The following is a 21,792-nucleotide window of genomic DNA, read 5'->3' as shown; positions in this document are numbered from 1 at the left end:
GAATTAATATTGCCTGGGTTACTGATAGTCGTTGCTTCCTGGCTGTAGGAATAAGTCCAGATGAAATTCAACGTACAGTATTGCAGTATTTTTGTCCAATATCGCTTTACATCACGTATCGATGCTCAAGGTCGCGATTTTGAACACTTAATATGCTCATAATAATAATAAACCAACGAATCGTACCCGAGCTGTTGCTTATGTTTGGCACATACCGTAGGGCAGAGGTCTGTGGGACTTGGGTCCTCTTCTGCCGACGGCGAACCAGTGGTACGCAGCGGTTTTACCTTGTCATTATTTGATCAAGTTCCACATATGTTAAGTCGTTGAAGCTCTTTTTGAGGGCTCTTTTAGTTGCCATGGAAAAATAGCAAAGTCGGTTTCATGATTCGGCAGCTATAAAAAGTAAAAATTACTTAAGTTCTTCAGAGAAATTGCCACATTGTGCACTATAAATTAGCGAAAACCGCACCTCTGTACATTTTCTCGTTCTATGTACAGGGTGGTCCATTGATAGTGACCGGGCCAAATATCTCACGAAGTAAGCATCAAACGAAAAATCTACAAAGAATGAAACTCGTCTAACTTGAAGGGGGAAACCAGATGGCGCTGTGGTTGGCCCGTTAGATGGCGCTGCCATAGGTCAAACGGATATCAACTGCGTTTTCTTAAATAGGAACCCCCATTTTTATTACATATTCTTGTAGTACGTAAAGAAATATGAATGTTTTAGTTGGACCACTTTTTTCGCTTTGTGACAGATGGCGCTGCAATAGTTATAAATCTATAAGTACGTGTTATCACATAACATTCCGCCAGTGCGGACAGTATTTGCTTCGTGATACATTACCCGTGTTAAAATGGACCGTTTACCAATTGCGGGAAAGGTCGATATCGTGTTGATGTATGGCTATTGTGATCAAAATGCCCAACGGATGTGTGCTATGTGTGCTGCTCGGTATCCTGGACGACATCATCCAAGTGTCCGGACCATTCGCCGGATAGTTACGTTATTTAAGGAAACAGGAAGCGTTCAGCCACATGTGAAACGTGAAGCAGGACCTGCAACAAATGATGATGCCCAAGTAGGTGTTTTAGCTGCTGTCGCGGCTAATCCGCACATCAGGAGCAGACAAATTGCGCGAGAATCGGGAATCTCAAAAACGTCGGTGTCGAGAATGCTACATCAACATCGATTGCACCCGGAATTGCATGACGACGACTTTGAACGTCGTGTACAGTTCTGCCACTGGGCACAAGAGATATTACGGGACGATGACAGATTTTTTGCACACTTTCTATTTAGCGACGAAGCGTCATTCACCAACAGCGGTAACGTAAACCGGCATAATATTCACTATTGGGCAACGGAAAATCCACAATGGCTGCGAGAAGTGGAACATCAGCGACCTTGGCGGGTTAATGTATGGTGCGGCATTATGAGAGGAAGAATAATTGGCCCCCATTTTATCGATGGCAATCTAAATGGTGCAATGTCTGCTGATTTCCTACGTAATGTTCTACCGATGTTACTACAAGATGTTTCACTACATGACAGAATGGCGATGTACTTCCAACATGATGGATGTCCGGCACATAGCTCGCGTGCGGTTGAAGCGGTATTGAATAGCATATTTCACGACGGGGGATTAGTCGTCGAAGCACCATACCATGGCCCGCTCGTTACCGGACCTGACGTCCCCCGATTGCTTTCTGTGGGGAAAGTTTAAGGATATTTGCCATCGTGATCCACCGACAACGCCTGACAACATGCGTCAGCGCATTGTCAATGCATATGCGAACATTACGGAAGGCGAAGTACTCGCTGTTGAGAGGAATGTCGTTACACGTATTGCCAAATGCATTGAGGTTGACGGACTTCATTTTGAGCATTTATTGCAATAATGTGGTATTTACAGGCAATCACGCTGTAACAGCATCCGTTCTCAGAAATGATAAGTTCGGAAAGGTACATGTATCACATTGGAACACCCGATATGAAATGTTCAAACGAACCTACGTTCTGTATTCTAATTTTAAAAAAGCCTACCTGTTACCAACTGTTCGTCTAAAAAAAAGAATGGTTCAAATGGCTCTGAGCACAATGGGACTCAACTGCTGAGGTCATTATTCCCCTAGTACTTAGAACTAGTTAAACCTAACTAACCTAAGGACATCACAAACATCCATGCCCGAGGCAGGATTTGAACCTGCGACCGTAGCGGTCTTGCGGTTCCAGACTGCAGCGCCTTTAACCGCACGGCCACTTCTGCCGTCTGTGTTCGTCTAAAATTGTGAGCCATATGTTTGTGACTATTACAGCGCCATCTGTCACAAAGCGAAAAAAGTGGTCCAACTAAAACATTCATATTTATTTACGTACTACACGAATATGTAATTAAAAATGGGGGTTCCTATTTAAAAAAACGCAGTTGATATCCGTTTGACCTATGGCAGCGCCATCTAGCGGGCCAACCGTAGCGTCATCTGGTTTCCCCTTCAAGCTAGACAAGTTTCGTTCTTTGTAGTTTTTTCGTTTGACGCTTATTTCGTGAGATATTTGTCCCGGTCACGATCAGTGGACCACCCTGTATATATTTGGGGTGACCTCTTTCCGTATACAGTAGATGAATGTACCTGAAGATGAACTGCAATGCGGAAACGTGATGACAGATTTAGAAAAAAATTTTATGATTCCCAATTATAGAGTCAGCAGCTTACGAACTGCTGCACAGCACTGCAATAGGATACAGTCAACGTGTATACTTGCTTTATAACAGGACCAGTCCTTCCAAAGAGTTGGCTAGCAAATTTCAAAAGAGCTCCGACTTTTTACAGATAAACGACTTAAATTGTAGCTTCGAGAGAACACCGTAGGAACAGTAAAAAAGAGAGTTGCGCATGCGCGGAACACTGCACGCTGTGGCAGGGGCGTCCGTTTGCCGCAGCGGCGGATGCGTCCTCCGCAGTTGGCCGACGGTGCCGCTGGCGCTCGTCTGCTTCTTGACAGGTACTGGCTTTGGCTATTAACTTAGTCCCTAAGAGCAGTAGCTACCCCACGCCAGAAGCGAAGTTCTCGTGTCTAGCCAAAAAACGAGACCTCTCTTCACTTCTTTTAATTGTGGTGATTATTTTTAGAAAGGAGCCCTTATTGCTTGTGAGCAACGTCGAAGTGGGCTTTACTGTGACTCCGCGTTCCTCTTAACAGTGCTGCGCCATCCATTTGGGACATTAAGAGCAAAATTTTTCTATGGATATATTTCTGCCAGATAACTTTTAGGCATAATGATTAAATCGTTAACGTCGATATGCAGCAGGATTTTAGAACGTATATTGTGTTCGAACACAATTAATTACCTCGAAGAAAACGGTCTATTGACACACAGTCAACATGGGTTTAGAAAACATCGTTCCTGTGAAACACAACTAGCTCTTTATTCACATGAAGTGTTGAGTGCTATTGACAAGGGATTTCTGATCGATTCCGTATTTCTGGATTTCCGGAAGGCTTTTGACACTGTACCACACAAGCGGCTCGTAGTGAAATTGCATGCTTATGGAATATCGTCTCAGTTATGTGACTGGGTCTGTGATTTCCTGTCAGAGAGGTCACAGTTCTTTGTAACTGACGGAAAGTCATCGAGTAAAGCAGAAGTGATTTCAGGCGTTCCCCAAGGTAGTGTTATAGGCCCTTTGCTGTTCCTTATCTATACAAACGATTTGGGCGACAATCTGAGCAGCCGTCTTCAGTTTGCAGATGAAGCTGTCGTTTATCGACTAATAAAGTCATCAGAAGATCAAAACAAACTGCAAAACGATTTAGAAGAAATATCGGAATGGTGCGAAAATTGGCAGTTGACCCTAAATAACGAAAAGTGCGAGGTCATCCACATAAGTGCTAAAAGGGACTCGTTAAACTTCGGTTACATGATAAATCAGTCTAATCTAAAAGCTGTAAATTCAACTAAACACCTAGGTATTACAATTACGAACAACTTAAAATGGAAGGAACACATAGAAAATGTTGTGGGGAAGACTAAACAAAGATTGCGTTTTATTGGCAGGCCACTTAGAAAATGTAACAGACCTACTAAGGAGACTGCCTACACTACGCTTGTCCTTCCTCTCCTAGAATACTGCTGCGCGGTGTGGGATCCTTACCAGATAGGACTGACGGAGTACATCAAAAAGTTCAAAGAAAGGCAGCACGTTTTGTATTATCGCCAAATATGAAAGAGAGTGTCACAGAAATGATCCAGGATTTGGTTCAAAAATGGTTTAAATGGCTCTGAGCATTATGGGACTTAACATCTGAGGTCATCAGTCCCGTAGAACTTAGAACTACTTAAACCTAACTAACCTAAAGTCATCACACACATCCATGCCCGAGGCAGGGTTCGAACCTGCGACCTTAGCAGTCACGCGGTTCCGGACTGAAGCGCCTAGAACCGCTCGGCCACCGCGGCCGGCGCAGGATTTGCGATGGGTATCATTAAAAGAACGGCGGTTTTCGTTCCGACAGAATCTTCTCACTAAATCCCCATCACCAACTTTCTCCTCCGAATGCGAAAATATTTTGTTGGCACCGACTTAAGTAGGGAGGAACGATCACCAAGATAAAATAAGGGAAATCGGAGCTCGTACGGAAAGATACAGGTGTTCACTCTTTCCGCGCGCTATACGAGACTGGAATAATAGAGAATTGTGTTGGTGGTTCGATGAACCCTCTGCCAGGCACTTAAATGTGATTTGCAGAGTATCGATGTAGATGTAGATGTAGATGTAGATGCAAAAAATACCTTCTGCACACGCAAGCTCTCGTTTTGGTTCTCTCACACCGCGCATTGTCTGCACTGCAGACTCGAAGGCTACGTCCCAGCAGATTGGTTCGTAAGTAAGCAAATGCGCTAACAATAAGTGACAGTAGATTTCCCCTTTCTTTTTGTTTTACCCGTCTAGATTCGAAGGCAAAACTGAGCAGATCATTCGTGTTCATGCGTCGAATCAGTGCATGAAATTAACATAAGAAAAGTTAGTAGTAAATAAAATAAAACCTATACGAATCCTACGCAGACGACAAGCTGCTCAGTACATAGCAGAAAAATCTACAGTATAACTCACGAATTTGCTGATTTTTTTTTTCCCAGGAGCTCCAGAGTAGAACAGTGGAAGTGAGCCACGAGGAAAATTTTCAGTTTGGACTTTAGGAGTGCGAAGATTACCGCTAAGATTGTTTTTTAAATTCTTGTGGTAGCTTACGGAAAATGGATGCAGCAGGAAACTGCATATCTTTCTGCACTAGTCAAAGAGGTGCTATCGAAATGCAACTTGGATTTCTGCTTAGTGTTGACAGAGTGAACGCTGCTAATTCTTGGGAATAAGCTTTTATTGTAAACAACAAACGACATTAAAGGAAATATATTTTGAGAGGCCATTGTCAGATTTCCCTGACTCCTGAACAGGGGCCAACAAGAGGTTCGCGAACTTACAACAAATATTGCTCAGACTGGCTTTTTCTGACTATGATCCAAAAACACTCTTTGTGATTGGGAAGGGTTACCCCAGAATATGACGCTGTATATCCTAAGCGAATGAAAATGACCAAAGACGACTAATTTTCGCGTTGGACTGTCACTTATTGCAGATCCTGTTCTAATGGTAAAAATAGCAGCACTCAGGTTTTGAGCTTGACCTTTCCATGGCAGCTTACCATCTATCTGAACACCTAGGAATTTCGGTTGTTCAGACGCACTAATTATATGCCAGTTCTGTGATCAAAATTCCAGTTTTAGTTGAATTGTGTGCCAAAAAATGTAAAAACTGAGTCTTAAATTTATTTTCTATAAGACATGAACTTATGTCTTCAACTGCACTATTTGTAAGTTGTGTTGGAGACTAGGAAGATGGCAGAAGTTGCGACAGCTTCTGTACATTTAAATAGATCGTGGAGTTCACAGTCTTCGTCACAAGTCAAAGACTGTTGGAAAATCTAATCTTCGAGCCTCAAATGATCTTGTGACATCCAGATTAATATTTTCGCTCTGCAGCAGAGTGTCTGCTGATATGAAACTTCCTGGCAGGTTAAAACTGTGTGCCAGACCGAGACTCGAACTAGGGACATTTGCCTTTCGCCGGCAAGTGCTCTGCCGACTACTACTCAGTATTTTTTTCGAATACTTTACTTAGGACTAATATATACATATTAGTCTTTAAGATTAAGGCTACAACGTGTCTTTGTCCTTTCTCTTTAATTTGACACCACAGTCGACAAGTAGTCTCCCTTTTAGCAGAAACTCCTTGCGTAGGTAACACAAGAACTTTTTCCTCTGTACATATATCGATATATTACATCTGGCACTGGAGATATCTGCTTTTTATGAGGCGAATAGTCTTCCACTACGCTGCAAAATACTAACACGAATTCTTTACAGACGAATGGAAAAACTAGTAGAAGCCAACCTCGGGGAAGATCAGTTTGGATTCCGTAGAAACACTGGAACACGTGAGGCAATACTGACCTTACGACTTATCTTAGAAGAAAGATTAAGGAAAGGCAAACCTACGTTCTAGCATTTGTAGACTTAGAGAAAGCTTTTGACAATGTTGACTGGAATACTCTCTTTCAAATTCTAAAGATGGCAGGGGTAAAATACAGGGAGCGAAAGGCTATTTACAATTTGTACAGAAACCAGATGGCAGTTATAAGAGTCGAGGGACATGAAAGGGAAGCAGTGGTTGAGAAGGGAGTAAGACAGGGTTGTAGCCTCTCCCCGTTGTTGTTCAATCTGTATATTGAGCAAGCAGTAAAGGAAACAAAAGAAAAATTCGGAGTAGGTATTAAAATCCATGGAGAAGAAATAAAAACTTTGAGGTTCGCCGATGACATTGTAATTCTGTCAGAGACAGCAAAGGACTTGGAAGAGCAGTTGAATGGAATGGACAGTGTCTTGAAAGGAGGATATAAGATGAACATCAACAAAAGCAAAATGAGGATAATGGAATGTAGTCGAATTAAGTCGGGTGATGCTGAGGGAATTAGATTAGGAAATGAGACACTTAAAGTAGTAAATGAGTTTTGCTATTTGGGGAGCAAAATAACTGATGATGGTCGAAGTAGAGAGGATATAAAATGTAGACTGGCAATGGCAAGGAAAGCTTTTCTGAAGAAGAGAAATTTGTTAACATCGAGTATAGATTTAAGTGTCAGGAAGTCATTTCTGAAAGTATTTGTATGGAGTGTAGCCATGTATGGAAGTGAAACATGGACGATAAATAGTTTGGACAAGAAGAGAATAGAAGCTTTCGAAATGTGGTGCTACAGAAGAATGCTGAAGATTAGATGGGTAGATCACATAACTAATGAGGAAGTATTGAATAGGATTGGGGAGAAGAGAAGTTTGTGGCACAACTTGACCAGAAGAAGGGATCGGTTGGTAGGACATGTTCTGAGGCATCAAGGGATCACCAATTTAGTATTGGAGGGCAGCGTTGAGGGTAAAAATCGTAGAGGGAGACCAAGAGATGAATGCACTAAGCAGATTCAGAAGGATGTAGGTTGCAGTAGGTACTGGGAGATGAAGAAGCTTGCACAGTATAGAGTAGCATGGAGAGGTGTATCAAACCAGTCTCAGGACTGAAGACCACAACAGCAACAACAGTCTTCCACATTTCCTTCATCAATAATGGATACATTAATTTCTGGAAGTTTGTCCCCGAACACTTTCTGTTCTTCTGCGTCAATTTCGGTGGAATCACGAGCAGCAAAGTTTCTCTTAACACTGAGGAAAGCTGTTGCCAGTATTCCACTACATTTCTGCCAGGCGTTTTTAAGTTGCAGATGATTAATACTTATCATACCTTTTGACATCCATGTTCTGTCATCCTATCCCATGAAGTGCCCCACTCTTTAAAAATGTCGACAAGAAATTAAGAAATACTAACACTATCAGGAAAGCAAAAAATCCGTGCAATGCCCACGTGTATTTACATATGTAAGCAGACTTACGAATTTACCTTTGTGTGAGACAGCATGTGCCACATAGGTCAGATTCAAAATTGTAGATTCTACATTCCATAAAACTTTTCCTGTCAGTTTTACATAATCTTTCATTTATTGCGTCAGTACTCGTGTGTATTGTGATACATTGTGTGTTGTCGAACATTTGCGAGTGCCGCGAAAAACTCATACTATAGAGTAAATTGTAAACTACACTTGTACGTTTTAGAAACTTTTGGCCACAGTGACCTCGTTCAAAACCAATCGTTCTCTACTTTCATTGTATATTTAGGTGAGAAAGGTATATTTTTGTGAATTTTCGGATCCTTTCAAACGTATATTTTCACGAATTTTCGTAAGGTAAGACTGTTGTGCATAATCTGTTTCATAATGAATTGACGTTTGTGATTTACGGTTACTGTAAATAACTTACATATCGTGTCACTTTAGTTTTTCCTTTTGAGAGGAGTGTATATTGTCTGTAGTTACCATAAATAACGCTGATTGTTTGTTAGTGACCATAACCTAGTGACATTTCAGAGAGACAATAAATTTCGTACCAAGTTTTTCAGTTTTCGTAATTGATATATCGTTTTCGCTGTTAATCGCTTCAGTTCTAAGAGGCTAATGGTAATATTTACCGCTTATCAGCCTCATAAATTATCGGAAAATCGTTGTTGTTTCTTGTTTACTGTTCTGCAAAATACTCTGGCACAATGCAGCACCAATGTGTACGCTGTTCCGGGGCAAAGGATGTCAAACGATTGGAAGCTGCAGCGAATGAATTTGTTGAGAGGGCTACTGAGAGTCATGTAACAGAGATAACAAAAGCATCTCAAGTACTATCATCTCATGCGGATACCGTCTCCTCTGCAGGAAATGCAGAATCTGTCACTAATCCTCCACTTGACTGTGAGTGGTGCGCCAGTGGTAGATATACAGGGTGATCAAAAAGTAAGTATAAATTTGAAATCTGAATAATTCACGGAATAATGTAGATAGAGAGGTACAAATCGACACACATGCTTGGAATGACATGGGGTTTTATTAGAACAAAAAAAAAAAAAAAAAAAAAAAAAAAAAAAAAAAAAAAAAAAAAAATACAAAAGTTCGAAAAATGTCCGACAGATGGCGCTTCACCTGATTAGAATAGCAATAATTAGCATAACAAAGTAAGACAAAGCAAAGATGATGTTCTTTACAGGAAATGCTTAATATGTCCACCATCATTCCTCAACAATAGCTGTAGTCGAGGCATAATGTTGTGAACAGCACTGTAAAGTATTCCGGAGTTATGGTGAGGCATTGGCGTTGGATGTTGTCTTTCAGCATCCCTAGAGATATCGGTCGATCATGATACACTTGCGACTTCAGGTAACCCGAAAGCCAATAATCGCACGGTCTGAGGTCTGGGAACCTGGGAGGCCAAGCATGACGAAAGTGGCGGCTGAGCACACGATCATCACCAAACGACGCGCGCAAGAGATCTTTCACGCGTCTAGCAATATGGGGTGGTTCTAATAAAATCCCATGTCATTCCAAGCATGTGTGTCAATTTTTACCTCTCTATCTACATTATTCCGTGGTTTATTAAGTTTTCAAATTTATACTGACTTCTTGATCACCCGGTAGACGTCCTGTGCAGGGAAGACAGGAACCATGGAGAACTCACGATGCTTCATCCATCCCATAAACTAACAGATTCGACGTGCTGTATTCCACTGAAACCGAAAGTGAGCCAGTGAACTCACTTCACCTCTTGAGCAACGTGCTGTGTCGCGTGTCACGAGGAGACAAATACATATTGGTAGAGATCTGTTACTCGTTGGCAATTCAAACGTATGGTGAATGATGGTATCCCTTAGGGAAAAGGCAGCAACAGGCGGGAAGGGCCATTATGTGCAGTCAGTGTGTATGCCTGTGAGCCTCATTCAGCAAAAGGTTATTCCGGCAGTCATCGAGGGAACTAGGTGCAAACAACTGCAGAATATGGCGCAAGTTGGGACAAACGATACTTGTCGTCTGGGCTCCTAAGACTTACTTTGACTATTTCAGCGAGTGGAAGGGAAGGTTCAGATTAGAAGCACTGCTCAAGAAGTTTCAACGAAGCTCTCAATCTGCAGCATTGTTCCTACAACAGATCGTGGCTTCCAGTTTCTGGGTCGAGGGGAAGACCTATAACACGGACTTCAGAGTCTTCGAAGTCTCTGTGACAAGCTAGGCTGTGACTTCCTTAATGTTTTGCGATATAGTTGGGAACTTTAGGGTGCCCCTAAAAGGATCAAGTGTGAACTACACATCATGGACCGCTACCCAGTAGCTGATTGTGTGTGGGGTGCACACGAGCGTTTTTTAGATTAGGTAACTCCCCAACCTGTCAGGATAATGATGGCTATAAGAAAGTCGGAAATATCAGCGTAAGATCCAAAGAAACGCCACCGCAGGTGACAGTACTAAAATCCCCGTGCTCATCTGTCGAAACATTCGTAACAAAGTACTAGAGTTTGAAGCACTCCTAAAAAGCAGTGAAGTTCACAAAATACTAGGTGTAGAAAGCTAGTTAAAACCAAAAGTTGACAGGAGTAGGATTTTTCAGGAAAATTTAAGCATATATCAAAAGGATAGTGTATTTGAGGCAGAAGACAAGAAATTCAGATCCACTGAGATAGAAACTGAAGCTGATTGCTAGAGTGTTTGGGCTAGATTCAGTATCAGCTGTAGGCATAAAATTATAACTGGGTCCTTCTATCGACCACCGGATTTACCTGCTGATGTAACGGGGAACGTTAGAGAGAACCACAGTTTGCTAGTACATAAGTTCCCAACCATACTGTAACCATAGGAGGAGACTTCAATCACTCAATAATCAACTCTGATGACTACAATTTTGCTAGCGGCGGACATGTCAAGGCATCCTGCGAAACATTATTAAACTCCTGTTCTGAAAACTACCTAGAACCGATAGTTCGGAACTAACGTCATGACCGAAATATATTACATATAATGGCAACAAATACACCTCTTTGAGAATGTTCACATCGAAACTGGTATCAGAGACCGTGAGGCATTTGTAGCAACAATGATTACCAAGGCACAAAGGGAAGCTAAAACAAGTAGAAATATTTATATGTGTGTAAACTAAGTAAAGAAGTGGTAGTTTCATATCTCAAAGAGGAACTTGAAACTTTTTGCTCAGGACAGGAGCATGTAGAGAAACTATGGTTCAAGTTTAAAAGAATACTTGACCATGTACTGAACAGATGTGTACCCAGTAGACCAGTACATGACGTTAAGGACCCTTTGTGTTATACAGCCCCAGTAACGAAATTTCTAAAGAAACAGAGACTACTACGTAGTAGTTGTAAAACAAAGAATAGGCCTATAGACAGTGAAGTGCTAAATGAAACGCGTTTATCTGCCAAGAGAACAACGCGTCAAGCCTTCAGCGATTACCATAGCAGAATACGTCGAAAGACCTTTCATAAAACCCAAAGGAATTCTGGTCATATGTATAGGCTGTTAGCGGAACAAAAGTTAGCATCCAGACACTCATAGGCGAGACAGGAAGTAAAACTGTAGGTAGCAAAGCAGAAGCAAAAATGCTTAAATTCATTTTCAAATGTTCCTCTACAAAGGAAAACCCAGGAGTGTTGCCCCAGTATAGTTCTCGTATCACTGAAAAAATTAGCGAAATGGATATTAGAGTCAGTGACGTTGAGAAACAGCTGAAAATCGTTAAAAATTGAAGGAAGTTCCAGGGTCCGACGGAGTCCTGTCATATTCTATACTGAATTTGCGGCTGAGTTAGTTCCTCTGTTAACTATAATCTGCGGTATATCCCGCGAACAAAAAAGCTTGTCCAGTAGTTGGAAGGATCCAAAGGTCACACTCATACAGGGTGTTACAAAAAGGTACGGCCAAACTTTCAGGAAACATTCCTCACACACAAAGAAAGAAAATATATTATGTGGACATGTGTCCGGAAACGCTTACTTTCCATGTTAGAGCTCATTTTATTACTTCTCTTCAAATCACATTAATCATGGAATGGAAACACACAGCAACAGAACGTACCAGCGTGACTTCAAACACATTGTTACAGGAAATGTTCAAAATGTCCTCCATTAGCGAGGATACATGCCTCCTCCCTCCGTCGCATGGAATCCCTGATGCGCTGATGCAGCCCTGGAGAATGGCGTATTGTATCACAGCCGTCCACAATACGAGCACGAAGAGTCTCTACATTTGGTACCGGGGTTGCGTAAACAAGAGCTTTCAAATGCCCCCATAAATGAAAGTCAAGAGGGTTGAGGTCAGGAGAGCGTGGAGGCCATGGAATTCGTTCGCCTCTACCAATCCGTCGGTCACCGAATCTGTTCTCGAGAAGTGTACGAACACTTCGACTGAAATGTGCAGGAGCTCCATCGTGCATGAACCACATGTTGTGTCGTACTTGTAAAGGCACATGTTCTAGCAGCACAGGTAGCGTATCCCGTATGAAATCATGATGACGTGCTCCATTGAGCGTAGGTGGAAGAACATGGGGCCCAATCAAGACATCACCAACAATGCCTGCCCAAACGTTCACAGAAAATCTGTGTTGATGACGTGATTGCACAATTGCGTGCGGATTCTCGTCAGCCCACACATGTTGATTGTGAAAATTTACAATTTGATCACGTTGGAATGAAGCCTCATCCGTAAAGAGAACATTTGCACTGAATTGAGGATTGACACATTGTTGGATGAACCATTCGCAGAAGTGTACCCGTGGAGGACAATCAGCTGCTGATAGTGCCTGCACACGCTGTACATGGTACGGAAACAATTGGTTCTCCCGTAGCACTCTCCATACAGTGACGTGGTCAACGTTACCTTGTACAGCAGAACTTCTCTGACGCTGACATTAGGGTTATCGTCAACTGCACGAAGAATTGCCTCGTCCATTGCAGGTGTCCTCGTCGTTCTAGGTCTTCCCCAGTCGCGAGTCATAGGTTGGAATGTTCCGTGCTCCCTAAGACGCCGATCAATTGCTTCGAACGTCTTTCTGTCAGGACACCTTCGTTCTGGAAATCTGTCTCGATACAAACGTACCGCGCCACGGCTATTGCCCCGTGCTAATCCATACATCAAATGGGCATCTGCCAACTCCGCATTTGTAAACATTGCACTGACTGCAAAACCACGTTCGTGATGAACACTAATCTGTTGATGCTACGTACTGATGTGCTTGATGCTGGTACTGTAGAGCAATGAGTCGCATGTCAACACAAGCGCCGAAGTCAACATTACCTTCCTTCAATTGGGCCAACTGGCGGTGAATCGAGGAAGTACAGTACATACTGACGAAACTAAAATGAGATCTAACGTGGAAATTTAGCGTTTCCGGACACATGTCCGCATAACATCTTTTCTTTATTTGTGTATGAGGAATGATTCCTGAAAGTTTGGCCGTACCTTTTTGTAACACCCTTATACTAGAAGGATCGCAGAAATGATCCACAAAACTATCACCCAATATTCTTGACATCTACTGTTTTAGAACCTTATAACTTATTCTGAGCTCAAATGAAATGAGGTGTCTCGAACAGATTGATTTTCTTCATGCCAGACAACATAGATTTCGAAAACACCGATTGCGTGAAACCCAACTCTCACTTTTCTCACAAGTCATATTGAAAACAGTGGGTCATGGCAGTCAGGTAGATGCAGTATTTCTCTGCTTCCGAAAAGCGTTTGTCTCGGAACCACACATATGCTTATTATCAAAAGGACGATCGTAAATGGTATCAAGCAAAATTTTAGACTGAGATGAGAAGTTTTTAGTAGGGAAGATGCAAAAAGTTATCTTGGGCGAAAAGTTTTCGACAGATCTAGAAGTAACTTTGGGTGTGCCTCAAGGAAGTGTATTGGAACCCTTGCTGCTGATGCTGTGTATCAATGACCTTGCAGATAATATTAATAGTAGCCTCAGACTTTTCGCAGATGATGCAGTTATTTGTTTTATCTACAATGAAGTACTACCTGAAAGGGGCTACACCAGTATTTAGTCAGATTTTGATACGATTTCAAAATGGTGCAAAGATTGGCAATTTGCTTTAAATGTCCAGAAATATAAAACTGTGCACGTCAGGAAACTGAAAACGTAATACCAGTGAGTCACAACTGGAATCGATCGGTTGCTACAAAAACATGGGTGTAACAACTTGTAGGGATAAGATGTGGAACGATCACATAGGCTCACTCACAGGTAAAGCAACTAGACTGCGGTTCGTTGGTAGAATGCTAGGAAAACGCAATCAGTTTACAAAGGAAGTTGCAAACAAAACACTCGTGCAACTCATCCTAGAATATTGCTCAAGTGTGTGAGACCCGTACAAAATACGACTAATAGGGGGTATTGAAATGATACAAGAACGGAAGCACGCACGGTCATATTTTTGTTTGTCCCGTGGGAGAGAGTCACGAAAATTCTTAATGAACTGAACTGCAGACTCTTGAAGACAGACGCAAAGTATGCTGTGATAACCTACTTAGAATATTGTTAGAACCAACAAGTGTTGAACCTAGCAACTTTTTACAACACCTTGCATAAGCTCCCCCAGGGATCGCGAAGACAAGATTAAGACTAATTACAGCATGCACAGAAACATTTAAGCGACCGTTCTTCCAACGCTCCAAACGTGAATGGGACGAGAAAAAGTGCTAATAACTGACACGATCGGACGTACCCTCCACCATCCACTTCACGGTGGTTTGCAGAGTGTAAATGTAGATGTAGATTATTCGAATTCTATCAGCCGTCACATAGACTTCCTAACTTATAAATTTGTATGCAAATAGCGCCTTACACATTAATTTATGCCTGATTATTCCTCAGGCTTCACAGCCGTGAGTTTTTCGTTGCCCCTAGGCTAGGCGCAAATTGAGACGCGTGTAGCGCGACGCAGCGCAGCGCGCATTTTTGTAACTTCACAGGTCCAAATGGGACCGCGAAAATTGGGACACGACGCGCGCCTGCGCCAGGTCGCTCGGCGTTGTGGTTGCGGTACAGTTTCTTCGGGCAAGCGAGTGCTGCGGGAGGGGTGAGGCGGGGAGTGTGATGGCAGGCCTGCCGTATGTTCACTTCGGCATGGCGCATATTGGCAGTGAAAGTATTGCCCATCCCACAAATACGGCCTTATTGTATACTGAATTTTATTATCACTGAGTAATATTTCGTTTCTCGCCGTTTAACCGCTCCATCTCTTTCCGTAAGTACATAATAGTTTTCAGTTACAGATATCTGTACAGTTCTTTTGTTTTGTTTATTCTTTTGTCAAGAACAATGCACAGTTCAATAACTGGTGAGCCATCAACCACTGGGATTATATCTTCCGCTTCCATAATGTTTTCAGATCGTAAGAAGGGACAGACGATTCATCGTGAAGGTAGTGAATAAGGAAGTAAGGAATATTATAAAATCACGTGATTTAGAAGTAAGGCAGGAACGTAAAACAAGGTTATCAAGTTGTTGCCTGTTATGCTGACTGTTGTGGCGTAACAAGCTTGCTACGCCACACTGAGAAGGGAGCCGAAAGGCACGCGTACACACACGCCGACTGGCGTCAAGTCTGGAACAGGATACGTTATGACTGCTATAAAGAAAATACGTAGCTTTGGAATATACTTAACTTTTAATCACTTTTTGTGATACATCTCTCTTGACTATACAAATGAGACTCGTAAGATACATGCACTGTTACAATTGGCGCCTTGCTAGGTCGTAGCCATGGACTTAGCAGAAGGCTATTCTAACTGTCTCTCGGCAAATGAGAGGAAAGGCTTCGTCCGTATTGTCGCTAGCAATGTCGTCCGTACAACTGGGGCGAGTGCTCTATCGTATCTCGAGACCTGCCTTGTGGTGGCGCTCGGTCTGCGATCACACAGTGGCGACACGCGGGTCCGACATGTACTAAATGGACCGCGGCCGATTTAAGCTACCACCTAGCAAGTGTGGTGTCTGGCTGTGACACCACACTGACGTATCTCTACGACCTGTTGCAAAAAGTCGAAAAGGCGTAATTACCACAGATATGACCCCTTTGTGCATCTGGGAAAAATCGTCCAAGGAATGAAGTAAATTAAGTTTCACCATCGTAACTTCGGAAGAGACATTATACTATGTACATGTGGACGTCACATTTCCACTGCAAGCTAGAAACAGTCGTAAAGATACACATTATCGGCATTAATAAACTAATTATACAACAGGCTACACAAATGAAAAAAAGGTCGGTATTATTACGAAAGTAGGAGTATCCTGAAAGAGCGTCGTGATTACATATATTTAATTTGTTGAAATGTATTGCTGACAAAGGCAGATCTACTTTCATGACAATGTTTTTCGAACTCCCGTTCACAAGGCACACATGGCTAGCTTCCGCATTCCTGTCGCGCGCATTATTTTCAGCTGTTGACAATACACTGGCCACTGTGTTGCGCGACAGATCAAGTGTTTATTTTTCTCAATAACAACTATTTTATTCGCGATCACACATTGTCAGTTTGGCAAGCTGTAGGTGAGTAACCAGCATGTGGCGTGTGCCTATCATTCCGCCTGAAGGAACGCTCGTCATTATTTTAATACTGCTCAGATCAGGAGAAGGAATAAAATCCTTTGGTAAGTTTCCATTCCAGTCGTTCAGTGTTAAAAATACGATGGATTACGGGGATTCAACCAAAATTCCTGCAGAATTGGCAATTTATTTTTGTGTGAATTGCTAACCCTTTCTCACTCGAAGAAGCATTACCATTTACGAGTAACGGCCACATTTCTCTTGTTGACAGCTTTAATTGTACTTCCTTTGCCAAAACGCAGTGTAATTTGCACAAACTCATCTCACAGCAGCTATTGCCACAGAATTCTGAAACAGAGTGCCTCATTAAACAAGTAATTGCCAATCACAGAGCGCCGGCCGAAGTGGCCGTGCGGTTAAAGGCGCTGCAGTCTGGAACCGCAAGACGGTCGCAGGTTCGAATCCTGCCTCGGGCATGGATGTTTGTGATGTCCTTAGGTTAGTTAGGTTTAACTAGTTCTAAGTTCTAGGGGACTAATGACCTCAGCAGTTGAGTCCCATAGTGCTGAGAGCCATTTGAACCATTTTTGAATCACAGAGCTCAATAGCTTACGAAAAACCTCATGCTGTCGATTTGCAGTAACATAAGGGAAGAAATTTCATGTTTATTTTCATATTAGGAAACTCCTGTTTCACTGGTTGTCTATAACTCTTAAAAAATTACAGTGATGGGAGTGAAAAAAATAAAAAGGGAAGTATAATTACTGGTATACCGCCATGGATAAGAAAGTTCCGTGTGTTTACGAATTAGCAAAATACTCTCCTCCTTGTGTATTATCATACGCCAAATTCTCGTTTCGATGTCTCGAGCGGTTTAGTAGATATGAAAGATGTGAATATTTCATTCTCGCGGGCGTGAGGTCGGGGGTGAGCGCGCTACATAGAATCCATTTTCTCGAAATCGGAGGCAGAGCCTTCCTCCCAAGTCTAGAGAAAAATTCAACATTTTGGCTAAATTTCATACACAGCAACATATGGTTTTCATTGCAAACTTTTCGAATTTTGCGTAGCGTCTTACTAACCGCAATAAGTATAACCATTAGCGAGATTATGGGCACTTCGCCATGAAGCTGACATGTAACGCTACAAGCAAGATAAAAATGAAATATTTTTACTGAATAGTTTCTGTAAAATCGCTTGAGAAAGATCACAGTGTACGCGCGCCTCGTTGCTGTCAGCCCAGAGCGTCGCTAACCAGCGTGTGCAAAATTAGTGTACGCGTCTCAATATGCGTTAGACCCGCGCGATACAGTGTCGTGTCTCGTCACACGTGCTATAAGCGTCTCAGTTTGCCCCTAGCCTTATTACGAAATCGTTTGTAGGAAATCTTTCTCGGTAAAGCACACATGATCTGAGATACTGAAGAAATACGTTATTCACTCAAGACGCGTCTAATGTTGCATTCCGTGGCTTCCACGTACATTTCATAATTTCCCTCCCTCCTCCCCCGCAAATAAAAGATAACCTAGTCTTACGTTAGGTATGAATTAAAGCGTTATTTCTAACTTGCGTAATCGACTCTACAGAGATAAGAAGTAATATAAGTTTGATACAAACAGTACATCAGAAGGTCTCATCGAATACATGTATGAATGATAATAGTGTGAAATCCTGAGGTATGCCAAAAATACATTCTCAATCTCCTGGTGTAAAATAGATTGATGTGTTTCATGTAACTAAGCAGGTACTCTTATAATACTTCAGTAGGGTATCCAGGAACACGGGATGACATGAAAACTATATCTTGTTGTATTCATCGGGCAGTTATTAACCCTGAAAAGGCATTACACAGTTACATGGATTAAGGTTTATTAAAACCTACAGGGTGTCCGTAAGTTCCCGTTACAAACCTCTAGAACTTATAGAGGGCAATGAGTACCTAATGTTTTGAGTAGACGCTACAGAGAATCAAAGTTATAGGCGCTGGTGCCAGTAAATGTATGTACATATAGGATGGTTTCGTTATAATGTTACAAACTTTCTAGGATGATGGAGAAGGATAGATGTATCAGTTTGAGGTAAGGGTCCCTGTATGGGAAACGAACGAGTCCAAGCGAAAACCATTCTCATACCTCTGACTGTGGAATACACGTACTAATACTGTTGTTGCTGAGAGTGTAGGGTAGTAGGACTAAAAGAAGGAAATTTCCACTAAACGTGGGCTCTGAAATACATGCCTGAGAAACTAGAAGCACTTGTTCATCTTCGCTATTGTGAAACGCATCTCCTCTACTGAACAAGTGCTCATAGCTCTTAAGTACTCATTTTAGAGCATATGTTGACGAGACATTTGTTCTTATTTTGGTCCATTTTACCACACAGGGGCGATTCTAGAAGTTGGTCAAAGGGGGGGGGGGCTAATGGGGGGAGGGGGGGTTGCGGGAATGGAATATGGCTTAACAATAGGAAAGTTGGGGGTCCTCTACCGACAAATTGGTAAAATTTGGTATTGCTTAAAGTAGTTTTTGGTAACTGTTTTGGAGTTCAGGGTAAAAAATGTGTATTAATAAATAATAAGACGCCTATTTTAAGTTAAATGGTATTTATTGGTTTAGGAAGTACGCTATTTGCCACTCTTATTCTTTTGTTAAAATGTGTTTGGAATACATTGCAACCTATATTGCTACATAATTATTAAAAAATGATTGAGTATGTTGGAGTAATATATTCGCTGGTTTCTGAAGTCATTTTATCAAAAGTAATATGATACTCCATGGGGAGGGGGTGTTAGCCCCCATAGCCCCCGTCCCCCTCGCCACCGCCCCTGTTACTACCTCGGAAAGTTACCTACCCTTACAACCTTCGCAACAACAGTACCGATACATGTGTTCCACTGTCAGAACTGTTTCACTTATAATTTTCGAGTTTTCGTTTCTGTTAGTGGTACAGGGACCCTCACCCCAAATTGATACATCTATCTTCCATCACCCTAGAAATTTTGTAGCATCATCACGGAATCACCCGGCATATAGATATATTTATAGGCGCCGGCGTCTCTAACTATGAGGCTCTGTAGCGTCGTTGCATGACGTTTCTGGATATGGGTTCCTATTCAAAGTATTATCCACTCACTCCCCTCTACAAACCCTAGAAGTCTGTACGGGAATTTCCGAACACACGGTATAATACTTACAGCTGTACTTCAAACTTGAAGCATGGTGTATGCTGAAGTCGTACGTCACTGATAAAGAATTTGCTTCAAAAAAGAGTCTTAAGCATTCTTTTTCTTGTTGTGGTAATGGACAAGTGTTCATATCTCTTAAGGGACGCACTTTACAGCCCTTGTTTGCCTCTGAAAGTTTGTAGATGGAGTCCTAGGTTACACTAGACATAAAGGGTGTCCGAGGAAGAATAATCAATGTTCGGGGATGTGACAGGAACGATTATTCGAAGCTAAAATGTTTAGAAAACACGGGCTTGGGAGCTACGAACACTTCCTTATCTTTGATATTGCGAAACAAATCTCTTATGGTGAAAGCTCTTTGCTTTCCATATTTTGAGAGGTGGTAGTATGGATCGAAACAAGAAAAAATTTCAAGTAAACGCATAGCTTAAGAGCTATGTGTACTTGTTCATCTCCGCTACTGTGAAACACATCTCTTCTATCGAACGAGTGCTCATAGCTCTTAAGGCTACATGTTTCAGAGCTCATGCATACCAAACAATTTATTTCTTACTTTGGTCCATACTACCTCCTCCCAAAACATGGAAAGCAAAGAGCTTGCAGTAGAAGGCAGTTGTTTCACAGGATCGAAGATGAAGAGAGTGCCTCACTTTACTCATAAATTCATGACAAAAGAGAAAGAAAGAATGCCGAATAATGTTACGACGACGGAGTTACTGAAAAAATTTTAACAAAGGAAAGTGATACGCCATTGTTTATTGATAGAACGGTGATAAGGCACATCTTATCGTCGAACAAGAATGATTGCAGAACGCCAGTCAACAGTAACAACAGCTGCTTGTGTTTATGTCAGGTTTTCGAGCAATGTCTTCAGTTTTTTAAACACCGGACTCGTATTCGAGGGAGCGCGATGTTCATATGCTCGGTCGGTCACTTCACGTTTTCGATGAACAACATCAGGTGAATGATAATATACATTGTCCAACGAATTTGTGCTCCATCCTCAATGACCCCGACATAAACAGGAGATTAGATCTAACCAACCTGTGTCATTTAGCTTTTCAAATCCAAGAACTGAAAGCAGTCAAGGAAGTTTTTTACGATTTACGTACCGGTGCGAGAAATTGTTGTAAGCCTCTGTTCGTTTTAAGCTGGAGACATCGATAATATTTGGCTGAAATGCCACCGACAAATGCCCTTGGAGTAACAAATTTCGAAATATTGATGCGAGTCTTGTAACACTGAATAGGAAAACCATAATTACTAGAGAAATCAGATACGATACACGAAAAATCTTTTCTCCAGCTACCTTCGAGCACGGAACGAGCGGCACAGTTTTTTTTTTTTTTAAAAAAACGTATTCATAGCGCAGAACAAGTGCGAAAAGCGTATCCTGGATTTGAGCTAGTGGGCGAATGATGGGGGGTGTGGGCTCATGTTAGACCCACGGTGAGCGAAATACCGTAGTTTTAACGTTTCACAGCAATGAATCTTGATACACTTGCTGCTAGTGAATGTCGATTATTACTGCTCTGCTTTCTTCAAACTGGTGCCGAACAGATATATCTGTCAGTTTGTAGGAGGCGGATGCGATTTCGTTTCACGTTACACTATATTAATACTTTTTCCATAGATCTTATATTGTATACGACGTTTCATAATGATGTGGAATGTGTCAGTTTTTAAGTAGAGAAATTCAAATTTTTCGTTTTCTTCGGGGAGAGGGGAACAGCTTCTCTCCCTCTGCCCTTGCTGAGGAAGCCCTTGGTGAGAAAACCTGTGACCTGCAGACTAGAGGGAAAAAAAGGAGATCACGCGATAGTCGACCGACCGCCGTGTCATCCTCAGGCGTTCATCCTCGGATGCTGTATAGAGGGCAGGTCAGCACATGGTGAAGACTGTTTTGGACAAATTAATTTAGGCGAGTGCTTCGATGTATTCAGGTAACTCATGTGTTCTATAAAAGTACTTTATCCCAAATCTATCATATTCAACAGAATTACAATAATGGTATAGATATCGCCCTAGGTATCGATAAAATATTTTATTGGATG

At 41.9% G+C, this 21,792-nt stretch overlaps 1 protein-coding gene across 1 annotated transcript in view; it reads left to right on the top strand.

Annotated features, from left to right (window-relative positions):
* Positions 1 to 2,983: 2,983 nt before the first annotated feature.
* LOC126456698 (organic cation transporter protein-like) overlaps positions 2,984 to 21,792 on the top strand; it is an 87,261-nt gene continuing 68,452 nt past the window's right edge. Inside the window, exon 1 of the mRNA XM_050092436.1 lies at positions 2,984 to 3,010. The gene's annotated coding sequence lies outside the window, so the exon portion shown is untranslated. The remainder of the gene's footprint in view (positions 3,011 to 21,792) is intronic.

The sequence above is a fragment of the Schistocerca serialis genome, chromosome 2 (assembly GCF_023864345.2).
Source record: "Schistocerca serialis cubense isolate TAMUIC-IGC-003099 chromosome 2, iqSchSeri2.2, whole genome shotgun sequence".
Classification (NCBI taxonomy): Eukaryota; Metazoa; Arthropoda; class Insecta; order Orthoptera; family Acrididae; genus Schistocerca; species Schistocerca serialis.
The sequence above is the reverse complement of the archived record's forward strand: the minus strand, read 5'-3'. Positions and strand labels throughout refer to the sequence as shown.